Source organism: Hypanus sabinus, unplaced genomic scaffold (genome assembly GCF_030144855.1).
Source record: "Hypanus sabinus isolate sHypSab1 unplaced genomic scaffold, sHypSab1.hap1 scaffold_131, whole genome shotgun sequence".
NCBI classification, from domain to species: domain Eukaryota; kingdom Metazoa; phylum Chordata; class Chondrichthyes; order Myliobatiformes; family Dasyatidae; genus Hypanus; species Hypanus sabinus.
The window spans coordinates 487,170-511,638 of record NW_026779378.1 but is presented as its reverse complement, the minus strand read 5'-3'; the positions used below and the strand labels follow the sequence as shown (position 1 = coordinate 511,638).

General features: G+C 48.7%; 1 protein-coding gene across 2 annotated transcripts in view; it reads left to right on the top strand.

Annotated features, from left to right (window-relative positions):
• The first annotated feature begins 24,101 nt into the window (after positions 1-24,101).
• The window catches only part of LOC132386780 (NACHT, LRR and PYD domains-containing protein 3-like), a 46,553-nt gene continuing 46,185 nt past the window's right edge, over positions 24,102-24,469 (top strand). For both annotated transcript variants that reach the window (XM_059959117.1, XM_059959115.1), the window contains exon 1: positions 24,102-24,406. The gene's annotated coding sequence lies outside the window, so the exon portion shown is untranslated. The remainder of the gene's footprint in view (positions 24,407-24,469) is intronic.

The window sequence follows — 24,469 nt, the reverse complement described above, 5'->3', positions numbered from 1 at the left end:
TCGTGTGAGATGCTCGGTGATGTGGATGCCGAGGAGCTTATAGTTGTTTAACCTCTCAACTCCAGAAACATTCAGTGCTCCAATAGTCCACAACCATCTCCTTTGTTTCTGCGATATTGAGTAGTTGTCTTTTTTTGACAGCTGTGTCTAGGTGATGACCTCTCTGTAGGCTGCCTCATTATTATCTGTGATAAGGCCAAAGAGTGCAGTATCGACAGCAAATTTAATTAGCAGATGGGAGCTGTTTTGGCGACATGTCATGAATTTACAGAAAATAAAGGAGGGGGTTAGGACACAGCCCCGAGGGGAACATGTTGAGGGTCAGCAGTTGAGAAGTAAGGGAGCCCACTCTTACCACCTGCCGGCCATCTGACAGGAGGTCCAGGATCCGGCTGCACAAGGCACGGTGAAGGCCGAGGTCTCTGAGCTTCTCGTGAAGCCTGGAGGCAAATGACGGAGTTGAATTTAGTCCGATAACGGCATTCTCACATAAGCATTCCTTTTCTCCAGATGTGTAATGACGGAGGGTGGAGCTGTGGCTATTGCGTCAACTATCGATCGGTTCTGTCGGTAGGTGAATTGTAGGGGGTCCATTGTGGGTGGTACCATGCTGCAGATGTAGTCCATGAACAATCAAAGCATTTGCTTATCATTGAGGTGAGTGCGACAGGACAACAGGCGTTCAGACATTTCAGGGAAAAGAACAATGGTGGATGCTTTGAAGCAGGAGGGCACTCTACACTGGGAGGGGGAGAGATTAAAAATATCTGTAAACACACCTCCTAGTTTTGCGGCGCACATTTTGAGTTTAGTCCGCCTTCATCCTGCCCAAGTCCCATAGCTCTTTCAAATACCCTTTATCAGCATTCTCTCACTCACACTGTTGTCCGCACACACTGTCCCATCGCCAAATCACGCAATGGCCACAGCTCTGCACACCATCCTTACACATCTGGAGAAAAGGAAGCACATGCACTGACCCATCTCTCCCTGTTTGTCTGTCTGCCTGTCTGTCTCCCCCTACTCTCTCTCTCTCTGTCTCTCACTCACGCACACACTCACACGGACAGTGGTTAGAGAGGGAGCAGAGAAGGGTATAAGAGAGGCATGCTAGAGGTAGCAGGGTAACAAAGGAGTGGTGAGATGACAGCGGGAGGCGGAGGGATGCGGAGGGAGGGAGTGGGAAAGGAGGCAGAGAGTGGTGGGAGCAAGAGAGTGGGTAGGAGGTTCGGGGAAGGAGACAAAGAGGTAATGAAGGAGCAGAGGGATTATGGAGTAGGGAGAGAGGGTGTGGCGGAAGACCAAGGGAAAGAGAGAGGGGATTGCGTGAGTAAGTAAGGAGTGAGAGTTTGAGAGTGTGATAGAGAGAATGGAGGGGAGGAAATGAAGAGCGGTAACGAGAGTGAGAGACCGGAAGCGGAGGGAGTGAGGAGTAGGAAACACGGGGAGGGAGGGCCAGGGAAAGATGAATCTTGGGAAAAAGTGGGAGAATCCATGGAAAGGGGACGGAGAGAGTGTGTTATGCGAGAGGCGAGACAGAGAGTGGGAAGAGGGGCTGAGGGAGAGAGTTGGGAAGAGAGCGAGAGGGAATACCGGAGAAACCTGTGCAATGGCTATTTGACTGCAAAAGCCTCGCTTTAATAAAATTCCCTTCATATGATTGGATTTTTTTTCTTCTCCCTTGGATGTTGGGGGTTACCTTTGTGGGGTGGCCAGAGTTTCCGTGCGGAGGGGCTGCATGGGGGGGGGGGGGGTGGATGTGCAGGGTTTGGTTTACTGCTGAGCGGTTTGGTGTCGTTAATATGCAGAGTCTCTCTGCTGTCCCGGGACCTGATCGGCTGATTATCTTTCACTGTTTCCTCTGTTCCGATCCCCTCCGAAGCTCTCAGTCGCTTTTCCTATCTCTGCCCTCGCTCCCTATTACTCTCTTTCTCCCCAGCATCCCACTTTCTCTCCTCTAACTCCCTTCCACAATAAACGGAAGAGCTGGTGTCCGTCATCTTCCCTGTCGATCCTGCTCCGCACTGCAATAACATCCAGGCAGACTTTTTCCATTGATACAGCGCCACCTACCGTCCCTGGGTCTCTGCCACGTGTCGAAGAGCGTTGGACTTCTCCGTTTCTCTAGCGCCTACATTTGCTAATTATTTTCTTAACGAGTGTCGTTAAGTACTGGTCAAGTTAATTGAGACGGACACGCCTCTCGCTGTGCCAGGCGTGTCGGTTTATCGTGTGGTGTCTCAGTTTTCGTTGACGATGGAAGATATTTCCGTGTATCTGCCTTATGTGTTGGATGTAATGGCGTTAATGAAGTGTGGCGATCTCGCACTAAGGTTTCTATGATCCGTGATTTTCGCCCATTTCTTTCCCTTTTAATTTCAAAGGGGAGTGGGGTTTGGGTCGATATTTTTGTTTTTTGTTCCGTTTTCCGCGGGGCAGTGGGGTTGGAGTTGGCGATCGGTCTCCTGTTCTACTACAATTAAAACGGCAGGGAATCGCTTTATTCACAAAATCCAACGAGCATACATTAACTGTGCAATCATCCCAGAATTCGGAAGTTGCCTTTGCAGGCGGACGATGTACGATGTACAGATCGGAAAATTATGAAAAGGCATGTCAACTGTCTCCCCTTTCCCAACTCCAGCCCGCAATGAAACAAAACAGGCCAGTCCCGTTGGGTAATCAAAGCCCCAGCATTGCCAATCTCCGGATAAAACAGACCCCTCCTCCTGGCAACATCCCCGTTAATCTTGTCGAAACTGTTCCCACTTGAAACACTTGTCGCTGTCAGTTCGCGGCGTGATTAATGATCTGAAACACCGAGGTGACCGGATATTTCACCGCGCTGATCACATGCTCGCTGAATTTCGACTGAGTGACCGCGTAAATAAATGTGTTCCTGCAGCAGCTGAAATTCTTCAGCACGAGTCCGACGTTATGAAAGATCCATTCAGAATCATTGATGTTGAATCCTATTCCTGCAATCTCATAATACACAGAATTTATAACAATCGTCATCCACAGGAGGATGAAGCTGCCGGACAAGGTGAAGAGTAAAATCACGGACCTCCTCCGGCTCTCCATCTCCGGGTCCCTGTTGTTCTCCCCCTTGCTCTGACCCCTCAGCCCCTTACGGACACGTCTGGCCACAACAATGTGCCTGATCGTCAGAGAGTTGAGCAGCAGAATCACAACGAAAGGGATGAACGGATTTAAAACTATGTCGAGCCAATCGTATACTATCCACCCGAGGTCAGTGTAAGTATTGGCCTTGAGTTCACTGAACCACGGTACATTGTTAATTACCTGTCCGGGTTTCCAGAGGAAGTAGCGGGGAACGCTTCTCAGAAAAAAAAGCACGCCGGTTGTTGTCAGAAACACGGCCGCAGTTTTCCCGGTGCAATATTTTGTTTTCAGCTTCTGACAGCAGATGGCGACAAACCGATCAACTGTGAAGGTGACGGTCAACCAGACAGACCAGTTTGTGGCTGTTTTCCTCAGTACTTCGATAACCCTGCACGCAGGGGTACTTCTCAGAAAATTCCACGGGAAGTAGTAATTTACGACATGACGCAAAAGGACCTCTATGACTACGGTCAGCAGATCTCCCGTTGCCATAGCCACCAGGTAGCGAGTGGTGCAGGTAGCCAGGCCGCACTTTCCGCGAGACAGGATCACAATCGCCAATATATTCACTGCAGGTTGAGGGAAGAGACAAGACAGCGGGCATTATTAAAATCATTTTCCGGGAATGGACACAGGTTCGGGTTTCAGCCAGAGGTCAGGAGACTAGATGCGGTGAACGGCTGCTCATCCAACACCAAACATGGGTCACACTGTCTCTGACCTGCCTTCTTCAATGTGGAGTTAAGGCGATGCGACGGTAATTGTCGGGGTTACACACGAACGGCATGAACAACAACGATCGGTACTCATCCCGGTTCCATTAACCGTGACTGCCCAGACCACTGGAAAGTCAGCATCTGACGGGGCCGAAAGAGTGTCCGCGGATCAGAGTGGGGATCTCATTCAAACCTTTCGAAGTTAAATGACCGAGACAAGAAGATGTGGAAAAGCTGGTGGGAGAGTCCAGGACGAGGGCACTGCCTGAGGATAGAGGGGCTCCCATTTATAACAGGGATGTGGACTAATTTCTTTAGCCAGAGGGTGGTGAATTTGTGGAAATTGTTGCCACATCCAGCTGTGGAAGACGGGTGTTTCTACGGTACAGTTTGATAGGTTCCTGATTGGACATGGCATCAAGATTGCGGGGAGAAGGCCGGGAGCTGGGGTTGAGGTGTAGGGAAAAAGGGATCAGCCATGATTGAATGGCGGAGCAGACTCGATGGGCCAGATGGCCTATTTCTGCTCCGATGTCTTATGGTGTCCAAAGGCAAACAATACACACAAAATGCTGTGGGAACTCAGCAACAATCGCCACACTGAAGAGACACTCATTGTATCCGGCCGAGGTCTTCCTTCGGGGCAAATCGTGGTTCCCGTTTACGTCGGGTCTCTGAGGGAAAGCCGGGACAACATAGTAATCAGATGCCGAGTGGCTCCGTTAATGGATTACTTCGACAGCGCAGCTCCTTTCGGCAACCCACGTCAGGAGATCCGTGGATTCAGGTTCAGGAGATCAGGCCCAATTATTTGCGAACAAGCAATTGAATGCGACTGTGAAATGTTCCAGACGGAGAAGTGTAATACAGGACCAGGGGTTCAATCTGATCAGTAACACAGAGACTGAGAACTTCAAAATGCAAACCATTCCAAGTCACACCGTCCCGGGACAACTCTGGGGGCGGTGCTACTGAAAGTCTTCTCTTCTCTCCTTCCAGGAGAGCTGTCTGTCCTCAACCCTGGAACAACATGGACAAGGTGCCATTATAACTTCCCATTCACACCTTCCCGAAGGATTCACGGCTCCCAACACTGGGATAAAATGGACAGGGCGGCATTAAGGGGCCAAGTATTCACTCCGGTCAATAATATTCCTAGTCTCACATTCCCGGAGCGCTGCCTGTCCCCAGCATTGGTACCACTCTGAACAAAATTCCATCAAATGCGAGAACAACGTTCAAGTCAATCCTATGAGTTAGAGGAGAGACAGGGGTTTAGTTCAGTTTGTCATTAAATCTGATAAATCAGAATATTGAAGAATCAGGATCGATGTCGTTGATGGATATTTCTGCCCCAAGCATCAAGGGGAAGGCTTGTAAAATGACCTCAAACAGGCTCACACCGGTTAACGGACAGAAAGCCAAACGCGAATATCTGTGCTCACTCACCAGGAACTCCAATGACGACAATGAACAAGGTCAGTATACTGTCCACTCGCATGTTCCTCTCAAGTAATGCAGGCATTTTCTCTGGTCAGCGGTTTGTCCCCGTGAGCCATAGGCGATCTCCCGGAATGAAATATCAAGGCTGCACATAACTGGGGTTTTAATGGCATTTACCGACTCCAAGGGGACAGGATTTAACTGGTTTAAAAATAAACATTAAAAAAAATTATTGACAATATGATTACGTCAGTCAATTGCAACCGGTGTTGCAACACTGTGATTACCTCAGTAAAACTGACATTGGAAATTGTGATGTGATTTAGGGTTGTAAATTCCGAGTGACATTCCTCCAGCAAAGGGGATATTGTTTCAAACCCCATCAGACCCAACTCTCCACCTCACCTTGTGTCAGTGCGACTCTTGTCCATCGGCTGAGCAGATTGACTGAGAGTAAAGCGGCCTCTCCACTCTGATTCTTCACCAATTGCAATCACAGCTCATCTCACTGTAACCTCATCTCCCACTACCGGTACAATAAACCACCCTCAGCTTGTTCGGTTGAAATGTATCAAACTTTGTGCTGGGTCGTAAACATGTCTACATACATCACGACTGAGAGGAATGTTTGCTCTGAGAAAAGAAACTTGGGGTTACTGCCCCCCGCACCCGGTGTACTACACTAATGGGTCTGAGCTACTCATACTGGTACAGCAGCGTCTCAGCTCCAGGCGGACGGATGTCATTCTGAGAGTGTGCCTGGTCCCCACAATCTCCTCACTCCCCATCCCTATCCAGGCTGCTCACCGCCTCCTTCCACCCCACATACGGGCACTCTCGTGACCCCCACCATTCTGCATGCTCTCCTTGAACTCAGAGACAAAAACGACAAAAGAGAAGCTCATACACTGTATAATATCAGACCTGCGCCCACAAAGGTCTCTAACAAGAGAAGGATTGGGAGTGGAACAGAGCAATCAACACGGGGTGAAGCTCCCTACGCACCATTCCATCAAGCACTCCCGGGATCATACAAAGACTGAATCTCCGCATGCATCTTTGCATCACGCACTCCTGGGGCCAGACACAGTGAAGCTCCCTTCACACCGTCCCACCACTCACTTCCCGGATCAGACATCGTGTGAATCTCCCTCCGCGTCCTCCCGTCACACACTCCCTGGATCAGACACAGAGTGAAGCTCTCTTGAAACTGATCTCCCATCACACAATCCCCAGATCAGATACAGTGTGAAGCCCGTTACACACTATCCCATCACACTCTCCCCGGATCGGACACAGAGTGAAGCTCCATCCCTATCATCCCATCAGACAGTCACGGGGCAGAGAGACAGAATTCCCATCACACCATCGCAGGATACACACCCAGTGTCATACATTGAGAAAAATTTACTCCACGTCGTCCAATCACAGAATTCCTGGAACAGACACAGGGTGAATCTCCTTCCGCATCGTCCCATCACACACACTCGGGTTCACAAACAGTGAAACTCCTTCCGCATCGTCCCATCACACACACTCGGGTTCACAGCGTGAATCTTCTTCCGCATCGTCCCACCACACACACTCGTGTTCACAAACAGGGTGAATCTCCTTCCGCATCGTCCCATCACACATACTCGTGTTCACAATCAGAGTGAAACTCCTTCCGCATCGTCCCATCACACACACTCGGGTTCACAATCAGTGTGAAACTTCTTCCACATCGTCCCATCACACACACTCGTGTTCACAATCAGAGTGAAACTCCTTCTGCATCGTCCCATCACACACACTCGGGTTCACAATCAGAGTGAAACTCCTTCTGCATCGTCCCATCACACACACTCGGGTTCACAATCAGAGTGAAACTCCTTCCACAATGCTCCATCACACAGCCTACTCAGACAGAGAGTGAAGCATCCTCCACACCGCTCCACCACATATTCCCGGGATCAGACACAGAATGAAGCTCTCTCCACACCGCCTCTTCACGTACTCAAATGGTCAGACACAGAGAATTCACTGCACAACTTCGCTCTCACTCTCAGGGTCAGGCATTGAGAAAATCTCACTCCGGGCCGTTCCATCGCAAAAGTCCGGTGTTAGATATAGGGTAAGGCTCCCTCCACGCCATACCGTCACAGTGCCAGACACTGAGAAAATCTCCCACAGCACCAACCGACGTCAAACACCCTGGATCAGACACAGTGTTAAGCTCCCTCTACACTTTCCCATCAAACACTACAGGTGTCAGCCACAAGGTGGAGCTCCCTACAGACCATCCCATCACAAATTCGACGGATCACACACAGAGTTAATCTCCCTCCCCACCGTCCCATTACACACTCCCGGGGTTAGAGGCAGAGTGAGGCTCCTTCCACATCGTCCAATCGCACAAACCTGGAGTCAGACACAAAGTGAAGCTCCCTCCACACCGTCACATCACACCTCACATGTTCAGACATTGAGAGAATCTTCCACCGCACTACCCTACCTCACTCTGCCCAGGTCAGACACGGTGTGAATCTCACTGCACAACGTCTCATCACAGTGATGCTCCCTCCACATCGTCCCAATGCAGACTCCAAGGATCAGACATTGAACGAAGCTCCCGCCGCACCGTTGGATCAGACACTCCCAGCCTCAGACAGAGTGAATTCCCGCCACACGATTGCTTGATAGACTCTCAGGGTCAGATATTGAGAACATCTCACACTGGACCGTCCCATTACAAAATCTCGGGACTCACTGGTGCCGGTGGGTTGGAAAAGGAGTTTGGAAGAGAGGATGTTGAAGCTGGAAGGTGTTTTCCCACTGATGAGATTGATGTGGGTTGTTCCAAGAGCACGAATCACAATATCCAGGTTACCGGGGATATCCCCTTCAGAAAGGTCGCGGCGACTGAGCCCTGCAGAAGTGGAGGATGTTCTATAGTATGTTGAAGAAAGCTAGGACCATCACCAAGTCCCGAAGCCCCTATGCGTCCCCAATAGTAGTGACCCGAAAGAAGAACGGAAAGGTACCGATGGGTGTGACTGGCAGAAAAAGAGGCTTTGAAGAAAGAGAAACAGAAAAAAAGGGTGTAATCATGGTAAGGTAGAAGGGCTTGAGTGCGTGTACTGCAATACACGAAGCCCCGGGAACAAAGTTAATGAACTGAGGGCTTGGATACATACTTGGAATTATGATGTAGTGGCCATTACAGAGACTTGACTGGCACCAGGGCAGGAATGGATTCTCAATATTTCTGGATTTCAGTCCTTTAAAAGAAAGGGATGGGGTGGGGGAATGGGAGGAGGGGTGGCATTACTGGTCAGGGATACTATTACAGCTACAGAAAGGGCGGGTAATGTAGCAGAATCCTCTTTTGAGTCAGTATGGGTGGAAGTCAGAAACAGGAAGGGAACGGTTACTCGATTGGGGGTATTCTATAGCCCCACTGGTGAAAGCAGAGATACCGAGGAGCAGATTGGGAGGCAAATTTTGAAAAGGTGCAAAAATAACAAGGTTGTTATCATGGGTAACTTAAACTTCCCTAATATTGGTTGAGACCTGATTTGTTCCAATAGTTTATACGGGGCAAAGTTTGTCTAATGCGACGGATTCTGACTAGGGGGAATGCCATACTAGATCTAATATTAGGTAATGAACCGGGTCAGGTCACAGATCTCTCAGTGGGTGAGCATCTGAGGGAGAGTGACCACCGCTCCCTGGCCTTTAACATTATCATGGAAAAGGATAGAATCAGAGAGGACAGGAACACTTTTAATTGAGGAACGGCAAATTATGAGGCTATAAGGCTAGAACTTTCGGGTGTGAATTGGGATGATGTTTTTGTAGGGAAATGTACTATGGACATGTGGTCGATGTTTAGGGAGCTCTTTCAGTATGTTAGGGATAAATTTGTCCCGGTGAGGAAGATAAAGAATGGTAGGATGAAGGAACCACGGGTGGCAAGTGAGGTGGAGAATCCAGTCAGATGGAAGAAGGCAGCATACGTGAGGTTTAGGAAGAAAGGATCAGATGAGACTACAGAGGAACAGGGTAGCAGGAAAGGAGATTAATATGGGGCTGAGGAGAGCATGAAGGGGGCATGAGAAGACCTTGGCAAGTTGGGTGAAGGAAAATCCCAAATCATTCTTCAATTATGTGAAGAACAAAAGATTGACAGGAGTGAAGACAGGAACGAATAGAGATAAAGGTGGGAAGATGTGCCTGGAGGCTGTGGAAGTTAGCGAGGTCCTCAATGAATACTTCTCTTCGGTATTCACCACTGAGAGGGAAATTGATAACGGTGAGGACAATATGAGTGAGGTTGATGTTCTGAAGCATATTGATATTAAGGGAGAGGAGATGTTGGAGTTGTTAAAATACATTAGGACGGATAAGTCCCCGTGGCCTGACGGGATATTCCCCTTGCTGCTCCACGAGGCGAGGGAGAAGATTGCTGAGTCTCTGGCTACGATTTCTGTGTATAAACGAGCTGGATAAACTCAACAGGTCGGACAGCAGTCGTTGAAATGAGCAGCCAACGTATCAGGCCTAGACCCTTCGTCAGGACTGAGGAAGGAGGGGGCAGGGGTCCCATAAAGAATGTGGTGGCAAGGTGGAAAACCAATCAGAAGAAAGATCAAAGGGTGAGGGGTGGGAAGCAGGGAGGAAATAGACAGGAGAGGTGAAGATGGAATGTAAGGGGAAAGCACTACGGGTAGTAGAAGAAGAATCTTGAGAGAGGTGATAGGCAGCTAGAAGATGAGCCAAAGTGAAAGTGTGATAGGGGAAGGGAGAGGGAGGGAATTACGGGAAGTTGAAGAATTCGATGTTCATACCAAGGGGCTACAGACTACCCAGACGGTCTATGAGATGTTGCTCCTCCAACCTGAGTTTGACCTCACCATGGCAGTAGAGCAGGACTTGTACGGACATATCCGAATGGGAATGTGAAAGAGAGTTGAAGTTGGTGGTGACTGGAGGTCCTGTCTCTTGAGGCGGATGGAGCGAAGGTGCTTGACGAACCGATACCCCAATCTGCGTCGGGCCTTGCCGATGTACAGGAGGCCGCACCGGGAGCACCGGATGCAATAGATTACCCCAGCAGACTCGCAAGGGAAGTGGTGCCTCACCTGGAAGGACTGTTTGGGGCCCTGAATGGTGGTAAGGGAGGAGGTTTAGGGACAGGTGTAGCACTTGCGCTTGCAGCAATAAGTACCAGGTGGGAAATCTGTGGGGAGGGACGTGTGGACCAGATAGTCGCGGAGGGAACGATCCCTGTGAAAAGCAGAGAGGGGTAGTGAGGGAAAGGTGCTTATTGGTGGGTTCCTGTTGAAGGTGAAAGTGAAGAAGTTGCACAGGATAATATGCTGGATCCGGAGGCTGGTGGGGCGGTAGGTGAGGGCAAAGGGAACACAGTCCCTGTTGTGGTGACGGGAGGATGGGGTGAGGGCTGAAGTGCTGGAAATGGAGGAGATGCGGATGAGCGCATCGTTGATGACGGCGGAAGGGAAACCCCGATCCTTAAAGAAAGAGGACATTTGAGATTTCCTGGAACGGAAAGCCTCATCCTGGGAGCAGATGCGGCGGAGACGAAGGAGCCGGGAATCGGGAATAGTATTTTTACATTTGGCTGGTTTGGAAGAGGTATAATCAAGGTAGTTATGGGAATCAGTGGGTTTAGAGATGGGGAATGTCAGACAATGACCGGAGATGGAGAATGAGATAAAGTGGGAGGTGTGGGGAAGTCTGCTTGGGTGCGAATGATGAGGGTGATGTCCATAACGATTACTTTACATCAATATTTACCAAAGTGATTGATGTGCAGGATGTGGAGTTTAGTGTCAAGAGGATTAATGGTCAGGCATTTTAAAGTACAGCAGGGGTGTAGTGCTGGGTAACTTAAATAGCAATAAGTTAGATAGGTCTCTAGAGCCTGATGGGATACACCCCAGGCAATTGAGAGGAATGTGAAGAGATTGCTGGGGCTTTGACCAAAATCTTTGTGTCCTCCATAGACACAGGCGCGTTCCTGGAGGACTGGTGAGAAGCTCACGTTGCTCCATTATTCGGGAAAGAAACATGGGATAATCCTGGAAACTATCCACCGATAAGTCTCACGTCAGTGGTACGGAAGGTGCCATAGAGAATTCTGAGAGATAGGATTTATGAGTATTTGGAAAATCAGAGTCGAATTAGTGGGGCTAATTGTGTCTTACTACATTGATAACGGGCCGGTGAAGATTGATGAATGCAGAGCTATTGTTGTTATTTCAACACATTTCAGAAAGGCATTTCACAAGGTCGCACGTGGGAGGTTCATCCAGAAGGTGAGATGCCTGGGATCGGTGATGAACTGGCCGTTTGGATTCAGAACTGGCCTGCCCATCGGAGACAGAGGATGGTGGTTGAAGGGATCTATTGTTGCTGAAGCTCTCTGATCAGTGATGTTCTGCAGGGATCAGTACTATCAGCTCTGCAGTTTGTGATGCATATAAACGATCTGGCTGAAAATGTACATGGGTATGGAAAGGAAAGATAACTGTCAAAGAATACAGCGAGATGTACTGTGACTAGTTTGGAGACTGCGATGGATAGTGGGGATAGGGTGTGACTGCGATTAATTCGGGGCTGTGTGAAGAGTGAGATCGTGTGATTAATTTGAGGACTGACACAAGCCTGTAGGTAATGATCAGGACAACGGTGTTAGTTTGGAGACTGACACGAGGCTATGGGGCACTGGTGGTACATTGAGAATACTTTGGGTCCGACACGTGTCTGGCGGATTATTTTGCGGACTGACGCAGGACTGCGGGTTCAAAGTGTGTTCCCGATTTATGAAAGGAGACTGCTGGAACAGAGTGAATCACAATAAAATATTATTATTATATTCTTCACAAGTCTTCTGTTTGTGTTATTCCATAAATAGTTAAAGTGATCTATCGAGTTAACCTAAGACCACACAGCGAACTCCTTCATCACTATCGTGCAGCTCCCCCTAATGGCCCAACGCCGCATTACCGCACTCTTACTCCACACTCCCTTTGAGCTCAGGACAACGGAATCCCGAGCCCAGGAGCACCGCCTACCCCACGTGCCGGGAATCTGGGAATCCCTACCCCACTCACCACTTTCCCTGTCGCTGCTGGCGCCATGAATTAGCTCCACGGAGGTCAGATATATCTACATCCTTCGACCCACTTTGTTCGACCCCTCTGGCGTCAGGACTTTTATCTGCCCGGACCATCAGCTCCTCCCTCTCGCCGGGGCAGAGGAAGCAAGAGCCTGCTCTGACCCCTCCGTTCGTCTGGATGGTCGCACACCCTCCGGTAAAAGTCTCCGCCACCTGCCGGCAATCTGAATGCGAGATGAATATCCGAAACTTGCCGGCAATGCGGGAGGTGCGCATGCGGCTGTTTGATAGCGCTGGGTGTGTCGACTGGATCTCTTGCGCGTATGAGGCGGATTCTTCGCGCGGGTTTTTCAGTGTTCTGCTTTTCGTCTCGGGTGGGTTCGATTCGCTCCCACACTCTAAATTGCCTAGTCCTACCAGTAACATAACTCATTCCAAGAGTTTCATCGACAGCTCCGCTCATACGTAACGTGAGGCGGGGGATGCTGTCTCCGTGATGGGGAGGGAGGGGGAAGATCGCGAAGACACGGTTGAGAAACGAGAGATCGCTGATACGGTGTGGGAAGGAGTGTGGACAATCAGGCGGGGTAGGAGAGGTCAGCGAGATGCTTGTCTCAGAGAGATTTAGAATGGAAGCTCTGTAATCCCAGAACGCACTGCAGGAAGGACAGTCCTGTAATCGCTTGGTGCATTAATGGACAGTTCTCTGACTGATATTTCCTCCCCAGGTCTTATGATCTCCCGCCCCTCTATATCCACCCTCTCTCCAACCCCTCAGGCCACCAGTACCTGAACCTCCACCTCTCTCCCTCCATTGGCTCCCCAATCCCTGTCCCTCCCTCCCACCTCTCCCTCCCACGAGTTTCTCTCCCTACCCGCAGTCGCTGCTACCCCACCCATCACGCACCCCCCGTCTAGGGGTCTCCCCTTCCGAGTTCTCTTCCAATCTCCCTCCTCAGCCGATTCCCAAATACCTCTCCTCACACCAGGTCTCTGGACTTCCCAGGCCTCCCTCCCTCCCACCCCCCCGTCTTCTCTAAACCCCGATCTCTCTCAACTTCACCGACTCACCTCGAAACTCACCCCCGTCTAGGGGTCTCCCCTTCCGAGTTCTCTTCCAATCTCCCTCCTCAGCCGATTCCCATATACCTCTCCTCACACCAGGTCTCTGGACTTCCCAGGCCTCCCTCCCTCCCACCCCCCCGTCTTCTCTAAACCCCGATCTCTCTCAACTTCACCGTCTCACCTCGAATCTCAACCCCGTCCAGGGGTCTCCCCTTCCGAGTTCTCTTCCAATCTCCCTCCTCAGCCGATTCCCATATACCTCTCCTCACACCAGGTCTCTGGACTTCCCAGGCCTCCCTCCCCCCACCCCCACCCCCGTCTTCTCTAAACCCCGATCTCTCTCAACTTCACCGTCTCACCTCGAAACTCACCCCGACCCTCCGTCCCAAGTCTTTGCCTCATCTCTCTACCCTAGTTCTGTCATACAATTCTCCCTCTACCCCGCCCACACTCTGTCTCCCTCCGTTTCCCTCTGCCGTTTCTCCTCTCCTAGAATCTCGGCTGCGTCTCTCTCCCGCGTCTTCTTCTCAGACTCTCGCTGCCGTCTCTCTACATTCCCCATTCTATTTCTTCTCCCACCCGTCTCTCACATTCTCTCTACCCCATCTCTCTGTAACCCCGGCCTCTCTCTCTACCTACCCCAACCCCCCGCCCTCCCCAGGACTTTCCCTTTGCCATTCTGTTTCTCATCCAGTCACTTTTTCCGCTTTTGACTCTGCACAGTCCCACTCTCCATCCGCGTTTCCCCTCCCAGCTATCTCCCTCCCGCTTTCTACAGACAGCAAGCTCCCAAATCTGATCTCTCTCCCCATCTAATATCATTCTCCAACCCCTATTCTCTCGCCACGCCAGATCCCTCGACTTCCCCCGACTCCCTCTCCATGGTCTTTCTCTACCCTCCTCTTTCTCTCGCTACCGCCCCAGTCTCTGTCCCCGTTTCTTTCTCCCCAGTTCCTCTCTCCCGTCTCTGTGGCCAGAGTCGACTCCTTTCCCGGATAATACCTTTTCACTCCATTGACTGTCAAGGAGTGTCATGGAGTGACGATGGCGTATGAACCTACGTGCTCGTTTTGTTGAAATAATAAAGGTTTTTGCAGGTAAACACAGATTCTCTGTACCTCACTGATCATTATTACTGGGGGTGATTTTTGTAACAGTGGCGTCCATCATTAAAGTTGCCCACCAACAGGACACGCCCTCTACACAGTGTTAGCATCGGGATGGAGATACAGAAGCCGGAAAGCTCCCGCTCAGCGATTCAGGAACAGTCTCTCCCCCTCCGCCACCTGCAACCCAGCTTTTTTTTCCCCCTCTAAACTTATTTATTCTTTAGTTCACTGTATTGTACAGTAAAGGTAGCACATTCTACTACATATCCCGATGATACTAAATCTGGATCCGATTCTGATTCAGTTGCAGGGGAGTGGGGTTATGGTTGTTTGAACTTAAATTAGTTAAAAGGCTGTCAGAACCTCGTGAGATGATGGGCTGTATTATGCTGTAATATTCTCTCTTCAATGGTTTATCTCGTGTACCGTATCTTACTATTTAATTCCAATCAATTAATTATTTAAAGCTACGACGCCTTCCTTTTCCAGATGACTCCCAATGTGTCTGATAATACTGCAGGAGAATTTAACAACAATCGGCCATAAATGTGAGTGCCGACCTCTGGATGATATCGATAGTTTAGCTTGCAAAAGACTCGTCTAGAACTACAAAATGAGTAATAGGGTATGAAGGGAAGTTTCTGCACAAACAGGAACATTAGCGATAGTCAGGATGGGCCAGTGCGGAGCAGGTCATGTCTAACTTTACAAGGGCAGTAACCTGGAATGGTTTTCAAGGCAGTGGATGCCGTCTAACAGGGACTTCAGCGGGAATTCCTCAAGGTTCCGTATGGGAGAATGCTCGAGAAGGTTCAATCGCATGGCTTTCACGATGAGGTAGTGAGATGGATTAGCTGCTGCTGGGTGATCAGATTATGTCGCTTATTTCCCTCAGCCCAATTTCTCGGAGCACTGTAACTGCAGAGTTCAAATAGAGTTGTAAGATGTACCACAATTTCGACCCTCTTTGCGGAACACGGCTGCCCTCTGTCTTCCAGCCAGAATTCACTCTGTCCACTAAATCATCTGCCTTCAGTTAGTAAGCCAAATCTGAATCCACGCTCCCCTGTTGCCCTGGATCCCATGCCTCTGACGTTCTGAATGAGTCCACTATGGGGAACTGAGCAAACGCCTGACCAAAATTAACGCAGCAACATCGACTGATCTGATTAATATGTTCGTTTTATTTTCAGTTTTTCAAATAATTCAATCTGACTCATAAAGGATAACATACCATGTTGTCTCTTCGTAGCCAGACTACGTTTCTCCAAATACTCATGAATTCCTCCTTCAATTATTCTCTCCAACAGTTTACCCAACTACTGGTGGAAGACTCACGGGTCTATAATTCCAGGAAGTATCCTCATTATCTTTCGTCAACAAAGGAACAACATTTGCCATGCTTCTGTCTTCTAAATCTTCTTCCGTGGCCAGCGAAGACCCAAATATCCTGTCAAGAAGCGTAACAATATCTTCACTCATTTTCCGAAATCACCTGGACTATATCCCTTCCAGAACGGGGAATCATCTATCATAATGTTTCCCATGTTTTCACCGCATCCTTTCTCTTAGCGTCGGCATGATCGAGCATATCTGCCTTTTGACGCTGTGTTCACATTGATCAATGAATTCAGTGAGGAGCTTCATCAACTCCTTGGACTCCAGCCTTAAGTTTTCCTTTTTTACCTCTGATCTATCCACACTCTCTCCAGTCTCCTCCTGTTCTCCACAGTGCATCTCGCCACGGCCTTCCCTACCCCCTTTCTGACTCTAAAGTACATTGTTAAATTATTTTCTGTCTACATTTTGACTCGTCATAACCCCACCTGATCCTTCCTTCCTAAACCTTAAGTATCGTTCTTCCTCTTGACGAGTTGTTTGAAAGTTCTTGTCACCCATGGTAACTTCACGCCGTCATTCTTTCTCTGCCTGACAGAGACAAGCCTATACCGAACCCCAGGTAAGTGCACCCTAAACAATCTCCAGGTATCTGTCGCACACATCATTTCCCATTGTACGTTCCCAAGTTCCTGTCAGGTAGCACCATACATCGCAGAACCATTATTAAATACATTCCAACCCCCTTACCACCCCCCGGCCCGATCACTGTGTAAGGTAAATGAGGGGAGTTCTGCCCTGTCGTTCTGAAGCGCTGATTCGCGGAGAGATCTGTCACCTGATCCGTTTCCTTTTCTAATATTAGATCCGGTATGGACTGTTCGCTAGTCCACCTGTCTTCATATAGTGACCTGAATCCTTCCTGGACACAACTGTGAAATTATGCTATACCTAAACCTTTAAACCTGGGGAAGTGCCAAATAATATTGTGGGAGTTTTAGTTTTCCTTTCGAATAACATTGCACATGTCCGTGATCCGCTTCCGGGTCGTTCCTCACTGTTCCCTTGCTGTATTATTTTTAAACTGGTGGACCGCTGTACAGAATATTCCTTATAGGGAGATCGCGACCTTCATGTTTCTGTGTTCGTCTCCCGGTCTATCAAAAAACGAACGCTCCACGTTGTCCTCCCTTTCTGCAGCTGCGATACTGTCCCTGGTTTCCCACCGCACCCCCTTTACACTCTGTTACCCGACCCTCCCCATTTTGAAACATCTAAAACCCGGAAAGTCCTGAAGTCATCCCTGCCCTTGTGACAGTCGAGTGTTTGAGACAGATTGGACCGTACTTCAACCAATGTAACAATCACGCCAGCAGCATTGAACATTTGTATTGCTACCCACCTGAACTGTATGAAGTCAGCAATCTTCCGCCAATTCTGCAATTTCAGGATGTATAGGCATATGATTGTTTGAATTAATGACATATTTGCCAAACCTGTTCATTGTAACACGGCTTTATCTGAAAACACCACGGTATTGCCATTAGACGCGAGCGTTATCTGTACAGATGGCCATTTAATGTGAACACATACTTCATTCCATTCCTCAGCTCTCCTCTGAATTTCCTCTGTGTCAGTGTATAGATGCAAGTGTTGGTGCACATGCTGAGAATTTGCAACATGTACGCAAACTGCTGTAGGATGTATACCGGGGAACTCAAATATCTGTCCTCGTAAAAATAGTTTTGCACTTGCCATTTTAGGGAATGGGCTACAGAGGGCATCCAAAACAATATGAAATTAGCTGATATAGAAATCAACAAAATCATCGATTTTCTGCGTTTTCCAACCTCGGCATCTTTCTGATTGTCGCTGCTGTGCCGAAGCTTTCTGCGGACTCTATTTGCCACATCGATATGTCTTACGGTTAACCCGTTAAACACTAGAATTAATCCGATTGGTAGCAATGGTGTTAAAATACTCTCCAGTAATTCGTATCCTCTCCACATGGGTGAAGTAGTGTATTCATATGTGACGGTGCACCGTCACGGCGTGTTCTCAATGATGACGTAAGTTTCAATGGCAAAGTAAAACGGGGCACTTTTCCCGCAGCTCAGTATAACCACGGTCACCATAACCACCGTTGCTGTTCTCTCGGTGCAGTATCGCTCCCGCAGCTTTCGGCAACATATTGCGATGAAGCGATCGAAGGTAAAACTGACCGTGAACCAAACAGAACAGTCCTTCACTGCAACCCGAAATACAAGTGTCAGAGCGCATACAGGAGTGATGAGCAGGGATCTGGAATAAATGTAGATATTGTTGGTCTGTTCCACTAAAGCAACAACGATAACCACCATCAGATCCGCTGTCGCCATTCCAACCAAGTAACGGGTGATGCATTTGGAGAGTCCGCATTTTCCCCGAGATAGGATCACAATCGCTGCTAAATTGACTACAAGAAATTTGGAGACATAATAGAAATATGGTCAGCAGCCGTTCCCTGAATGCCCCCATTCTACCGATCCTACGCAGGGTATGGTCTGTTTGGAAGTGGAAAGCGGGAATCCAGTGTGTGCGGTCCCGGTTGCTGCACTCCGGCTGGAGGACAATGACGGATGTGAGTGTCAGTGGATTGGCGACCTTCCGACTGATTTGAGGGAGGAATCCGAGCCCCACGATTCACTTACCTGTGAGCAGTCGATCGCTCCTGTAAACAACACCATTTCCATTATTAGAGGTGAACGTACAGACGGGATTATTTGTAGCGGTGTCAAAGTGGCATCATGGAGATATAAAGCACGAGTTCTCATTTATTGACCCACAGAAGAACAGTCCTATGTGTTGGAAATAGACTGGACCGTCATTTAAATAAGCTGACAAGTTGCTATAATGCCGGAGTGTCTGCACTGATACAGACTCGGAACTAGTAAAGCATAGACCAGCGTCACGTCAGAAAGCCTAGCGAGGTGAAATTATGAAACAACGACAATATCGACACCAACTGAATTGATAAAAGCAGAAAGCACTGCTATCATAGTATGGAAAATGGAAATGAAACCATTAGATGCCTGAAACCTCCATTCTGGAAACACTATTCAGCCGACGGTAGCATCTGTGCTCAGTAACAGTGCGGATACCGCAGCAGAGTAACGACGGCACCATACATAGAGTGACCAGCTCCGGCATCTTACCGGGGACACCAACCGCTACAAGTGTGGGATAGAAAATGGCCGCGATGTAGTAAATCGCCTTATATCCCATATTCCGTCAGAAGCAGCGTTCAGTTGTACGGAATGTTTCAGCTGCTCAGATGGACTGGGGATCGGTTTAGCAGACTTTTATTGAGGTGAATGCAATTCCACTGATGCAATTAGCGTGGCTTTCACGTCAGGGACATTAGTGACAACCACTGCACAAACAATTTCGTTAAACTATTTTTACTCACTGTCCCCGTGTCATTAATTTAACTCCTTAAGAGGTATTGCAATCTATTTACTTTAAATAAAATATGATGTGAATTTTCCATGTTATTTTCCATGATACCTGGCTTCAGCTATTTAAATAGGATATTTTTTATATCTGTGTTGCTTTTAAAGTCGGCATTCATCCTGAAGTCGATTTATTTTGTAACATTTGACGGAGCACATTCGCTTCTGAAATTGCGGGAAGGAGTTTGTTCTGGCAGGTGAAATGGAGAGCACTTCTTTATTAAAGAGGAATATTCGTTCATTCTTTTCTTTCGTTCATTCCAGTCATTCTGGGAGTTTTGAGTGATGGAATGAACAATGACAGCTGACGTGTATTACAATCCAATTATATTGCACTCCGCTTATATTCCTCCGAACACTGTAAAAGATCCACAGCGATATTCCAGATGCCTGTGATCAAAAATGGAACGTGTCCTCGGGAGATTAGCGAAGGCTGTGGGCAGTTTAAGGAACAATGTTTTCAAGCGCAAACATGGGGTGTTTGGCAGGAACCTGACCTCCTCCAGCGCATGACCTGACCACCCCATACCCGTGACGCGCCATGCAGTCGATTTAACTTTAAAGATTTTCTCAACCAGCCACAATTCTACCAGTACTTCGCTATCCATTCTATGTTTGAACAAAAGTAACAAGTAAAATCTGTGAACATTCCGCCGGTTTTCATGCTATTATTTGCCACGAGGTTGTCTGTTTTTCTCCCGATTTGTTTTCAGGTGTATTGTCTTTCATACAAACATAGAAACATAGAAATCGTACAGCACAATTTAGGCACTTTGTCCCAAAGTTGTGCCAAACATGTCCCTACCTTAGATATTACTATGGTTACCCATAATCCTCTATTTTTCTAACTCCATGTACCTGTCCAAAAGTCCCTTAAAAGACCCTATCGTATCCACCTCCACCACCGTAGCTGGCAGCCGATTCCACACACTCACCACTCTCTGCGTAGAAAACTTACCCCTCACATGTCCTCTGCACCTACTGCCAAGCACCTCAATCCTGTGTCCTCTTGTGGGAACCATTTCCGCCCTGGGAAAAAGCCTCTGACTATCCACATGATCAATGCCTCTCATCACCCTGTGCACCTCTATCATGTCACATCTCATCCTCCGTCGCTCCAAGGAGAAAAGACCGAAATGACTCAACTGTATTCATAATACAATTGCCACTATATGTACGTGCAGAACAGTGGATGTGGTCAAGCTCACCTGTCAGTCACATTTTCTTCTGCTCCTGCAGTGCACCGCTCCGTGCCGATTGTGGTTCTCGTACCGATGAGCGGCCCTCGGCTTATTGGAGAAAGTCTCACCACTCTGTTTCCATTGTGGAACTCGTACTAATGTGCGGCCCTCGGTTGGTTCGAGCAAGTAATCCCTCTGCCTTCAAATCCACTCTCCCAAAGAGAATCACTTCGTACCTTTCCGAGTTGAACTCCATCTGTAACTTCTTAGCGCTGCTCTCTGTCCTCTTGTAATCTGTGACAATTTACTACACCATCCATAATTGCACCAACCTCCACATTATTCAAAATACAATAATCCACCCTTCCAGCTCCTCATCCAAATCATTCATATAAAAAGAAATGCCGGGGGTCTCAAACTGATCAGTGCAGGACACCACTGGTCACCGACATCCAGGGAGAAAACGCTCCATCCACAACTACAGTCTGCATTCTGTGGGCGTCAGTCCTGAATCCACCAGCCACCTCTCGCTGGATACCAAGCCTTCTGACGCTATGAACGGTCCTACCACGGTTAACCGTATCAAATGACTTATTAAAATCTATTTATACCTGATAAACTATTCTACCTTTACCAATGTGCTTTGTCATATCCTCACAGAATTGAACCTGGCAGTGAGCTATGACCTGCCTCTCACAAAGACATTTTGACTCTCCCAAATCAGGTTCTCCCAAACCTCGCAAATTCGATTTCTAAGAATGTTCCCCAATAATTTGCCCGTCACTGAAGTAGGTCCCCTGATACTACAAGTGCGGCAGCGATAACGTAAAGGTAATCGCCAAGGGCGCAGGAATCTCTTCCTCTGCTTCCCACAGTAATCTGGGGTTTCTCGCAACAGCACAAGAGGACTTATCTATCCGAATGTTTTCCAAAGGTTCCTGTGCATTCTGTTTTTTTAATCTCGCCCTGTTGTCGCACGTAAGCCCGTTTGACGCTTCCTCACATACGCCAGGATCTCTCTCACCGGTGAAAATTGAAGTGAAGTCCTCATGAAAGACCGGTCCCACCTCCACCGGCTCCTCCCATATGTTTCATCTCTATCCCTGACTGGTCCTACTCTCACTCTAGTCATCCTCTTCTTCACACACATCTAGAATGTCGCGGGTTTTCCTTAATCCTGCTGTAGGCCTTCTGTAGAGGTTTCAAGTTCTCCTCATTCCATTCTTCAGTTCGTCCCTGGCTGCCTTGTAACTCTACAGCCGTGTCCGATCCTAGCTTTCTAAACCTGGTCAGCTTCTTTCTTTCTCTTGACCAGATGATCCACATCTCTGTCAAACATGGCTCCTTCATCTATCCTGAACCCTATGCAAGTGCTGTCTAAAATACCTTCTCATTTCCGTTGTGCATTTTCCAGGGTGCTTCCGTTCCCAGTTTCAGCTCTGAGATTCCAGCCTAAAACATTATAATTCCAATTAGCCAATTCATTAATTTGGAAACTTCGGGCTGTTGGGAGTGGGCAGTGCTGTTAGTTCGGGGACTGACATAGGTTTGTGGGGAGAGATCGGGGTAACGGGATTCGTTTGGGGACTGACACGCGGGTGTGGGGAGAGAGAAGGGCAATGTGATTATTTCGGGGATGACATAAGTTTGTGGGGAGAGATCGGGGTAACGGGATTCGTTTGGGAACTGACAAGATGGTGTGGGGAGAGAGCAGGGCAGCGGGATTAGTTTAAGGACTGACAGGGCTCTGGGGAATAAGCTGGGACTTAACGCGGCAATGGGGTTGGTTTGGGGTGACACGAGGCTGGGGAGATAGCTAGATGGTGGCAATAATTTGGTACTGGCACAGGCCTCTAGGATTAGTGCGTGTCCCCGTTTACGAAAGGTGGGTGCTAGTACAGAGTGAAGCACACTAAAATACGAATTTTACTGTAAAAATTTTAGTATTTATCAAAAGTGTTAGGTTCTGTGTTGTTCCATAAATAGCTAAAATGACAAATCGAGCTACCCGCACCCCCCCCCCCATCCCTCCATCCAGTAGCTCCCCCTAACGGCCCAGTCCCGCATTCCCATGCTTTCACTCCAGCCTTCCTTTGACCTCCAGGCTACGGAATCCCCGAGCCCAGCAGCACGGCCAAACACACGAGTGCTCTGACTTCTGATCACCCACCCACCGGACAGGCTCTCCCCCGTGGATCACGGAGTGAGGTAAATCTCCAACCTTCCCTCATCTTTCTACAGTTTCTTCGGCCTCAGGACCTATCGACCTGAAACACCGCAAGCGAGGCCCCTCTGTATACACACTAGGGATGTTCCCGCTCCTTCAGCACCCTTACCGCCTGGAACAGTACTGCATACTGGAAAAAGGGCTGGCTGTATCCCATCCGCGTCCAACCTCCCCCACCCCCCCCCCCCCCGGGGTACTCCACCTCTCGCCGGCAGGCAGACACGGTCCCGATCGGGAAGGAGAAGGGGCGCCAAAGAGGGCAGGAAAGTCGATTTCAGCGGAGGGTTGCAGAGACAGTGAGGGTCAGGTCGGAGAAGGGAAGGGAGGGCGTCATGCAGAAGAGGGTAGGCGGGAGAGGAAGGGAGGGTCGTCGCGAAGGCGGGTTAGAGAAGCAGATCGCGAGATGGGGTGGAGCAGCGGGTCAATCTGACAGGGAGGGATGGAGTTGTTACATACCGCGTAACGGGTTAAACAATCAGCAGAAATGGACACACCTGGATTCTGAGTCTTCCGTTATAAACTCTATTTTATCAGTAACTACGTGAATAAAGTAATATAAAACAAGATAAGGTGAACAGGTTAGCAAAGTATATGCATATATACAGGTGAGTAAATAAGTTTCCCCAGCTCAGGTGATTGGGTGATACAGTCTCACGGTGGGATGGTAAGTAATCAGTTCAGTTCTGGAATTTGGTTTGAGTAGAGTTGGAGAGAGAGAGTTCGAGTGTTGGTTTGTCTTTCACTGCCGATGCTGATCCTTCACGTCGTTCTACTTGCTTCCGAAACTTATTTAAAGTCACCAACTTGTGGCCACAGAAAGGGGACCGTTTCCACGGTAACGCAATCCACCCAGGCCAGGGTTAAGCACACTGATAGCTCCCCGCCGGTCACCCCTCTGTCCACACTGCGAGCAAAACCCCACCCTTGTCGTGGGCACACAAAGCTCACCAGTGTCCTCCTTGCCTCAGGAGTCGTGTGTCTCCTGTGGTGTGTCTTGTGTGTCTCCGGTGTGTGTCTGATTAAAACAATAACTGACCTTGTATGTATCTCCAAGTGCTGAACGCGAGCTGTCCATCACATAGCTCCGCCTTTCAGTTTCCAAGGCAACTCACAGACATTCTGTCTCCCTGCTGCTGAATTATCAAACAAGCTGTTCGCTCCCCCTCTCTCACTCGTTTAAAGGAACAGTCCACTTTAGAATAGTCCTTCAGATCTCGTCACAGTCTAAACATAGCTACAAGATCTGTGATATATTCGCAAATTCTTAAGAAAGTTTTGTTTATATATTCTCAGCTGACGGCGGAAATTGCAAAATCTTGCAAAATTCCATGGACGTACATGCATGTGTAAGTCACGTGAACCTTTCCCCGCTCCCATTTTACCGCAGATATGCCTTGTTTCCGAGGCTCCGCCCCCAGCTCTGATGACATGAATTACAGTCCTGACTTTCCTTCAGTTCTGTGTTGAAGCGGGTCGGCGGCGGCGGCGGATCGTCTGTAGGGTCCGGATTAGGAGACGACCATCACCCCCAGAGTCGGGAATCCGGCGGAGGGTTCACTGTCCGGGCGTGAAAACAAGTTCTCATCGGTGAGTACCGAGGCCCGTCCCGAGTGTGGACGTCTGATGTAAGGTAATGCACCCAGTTAACTT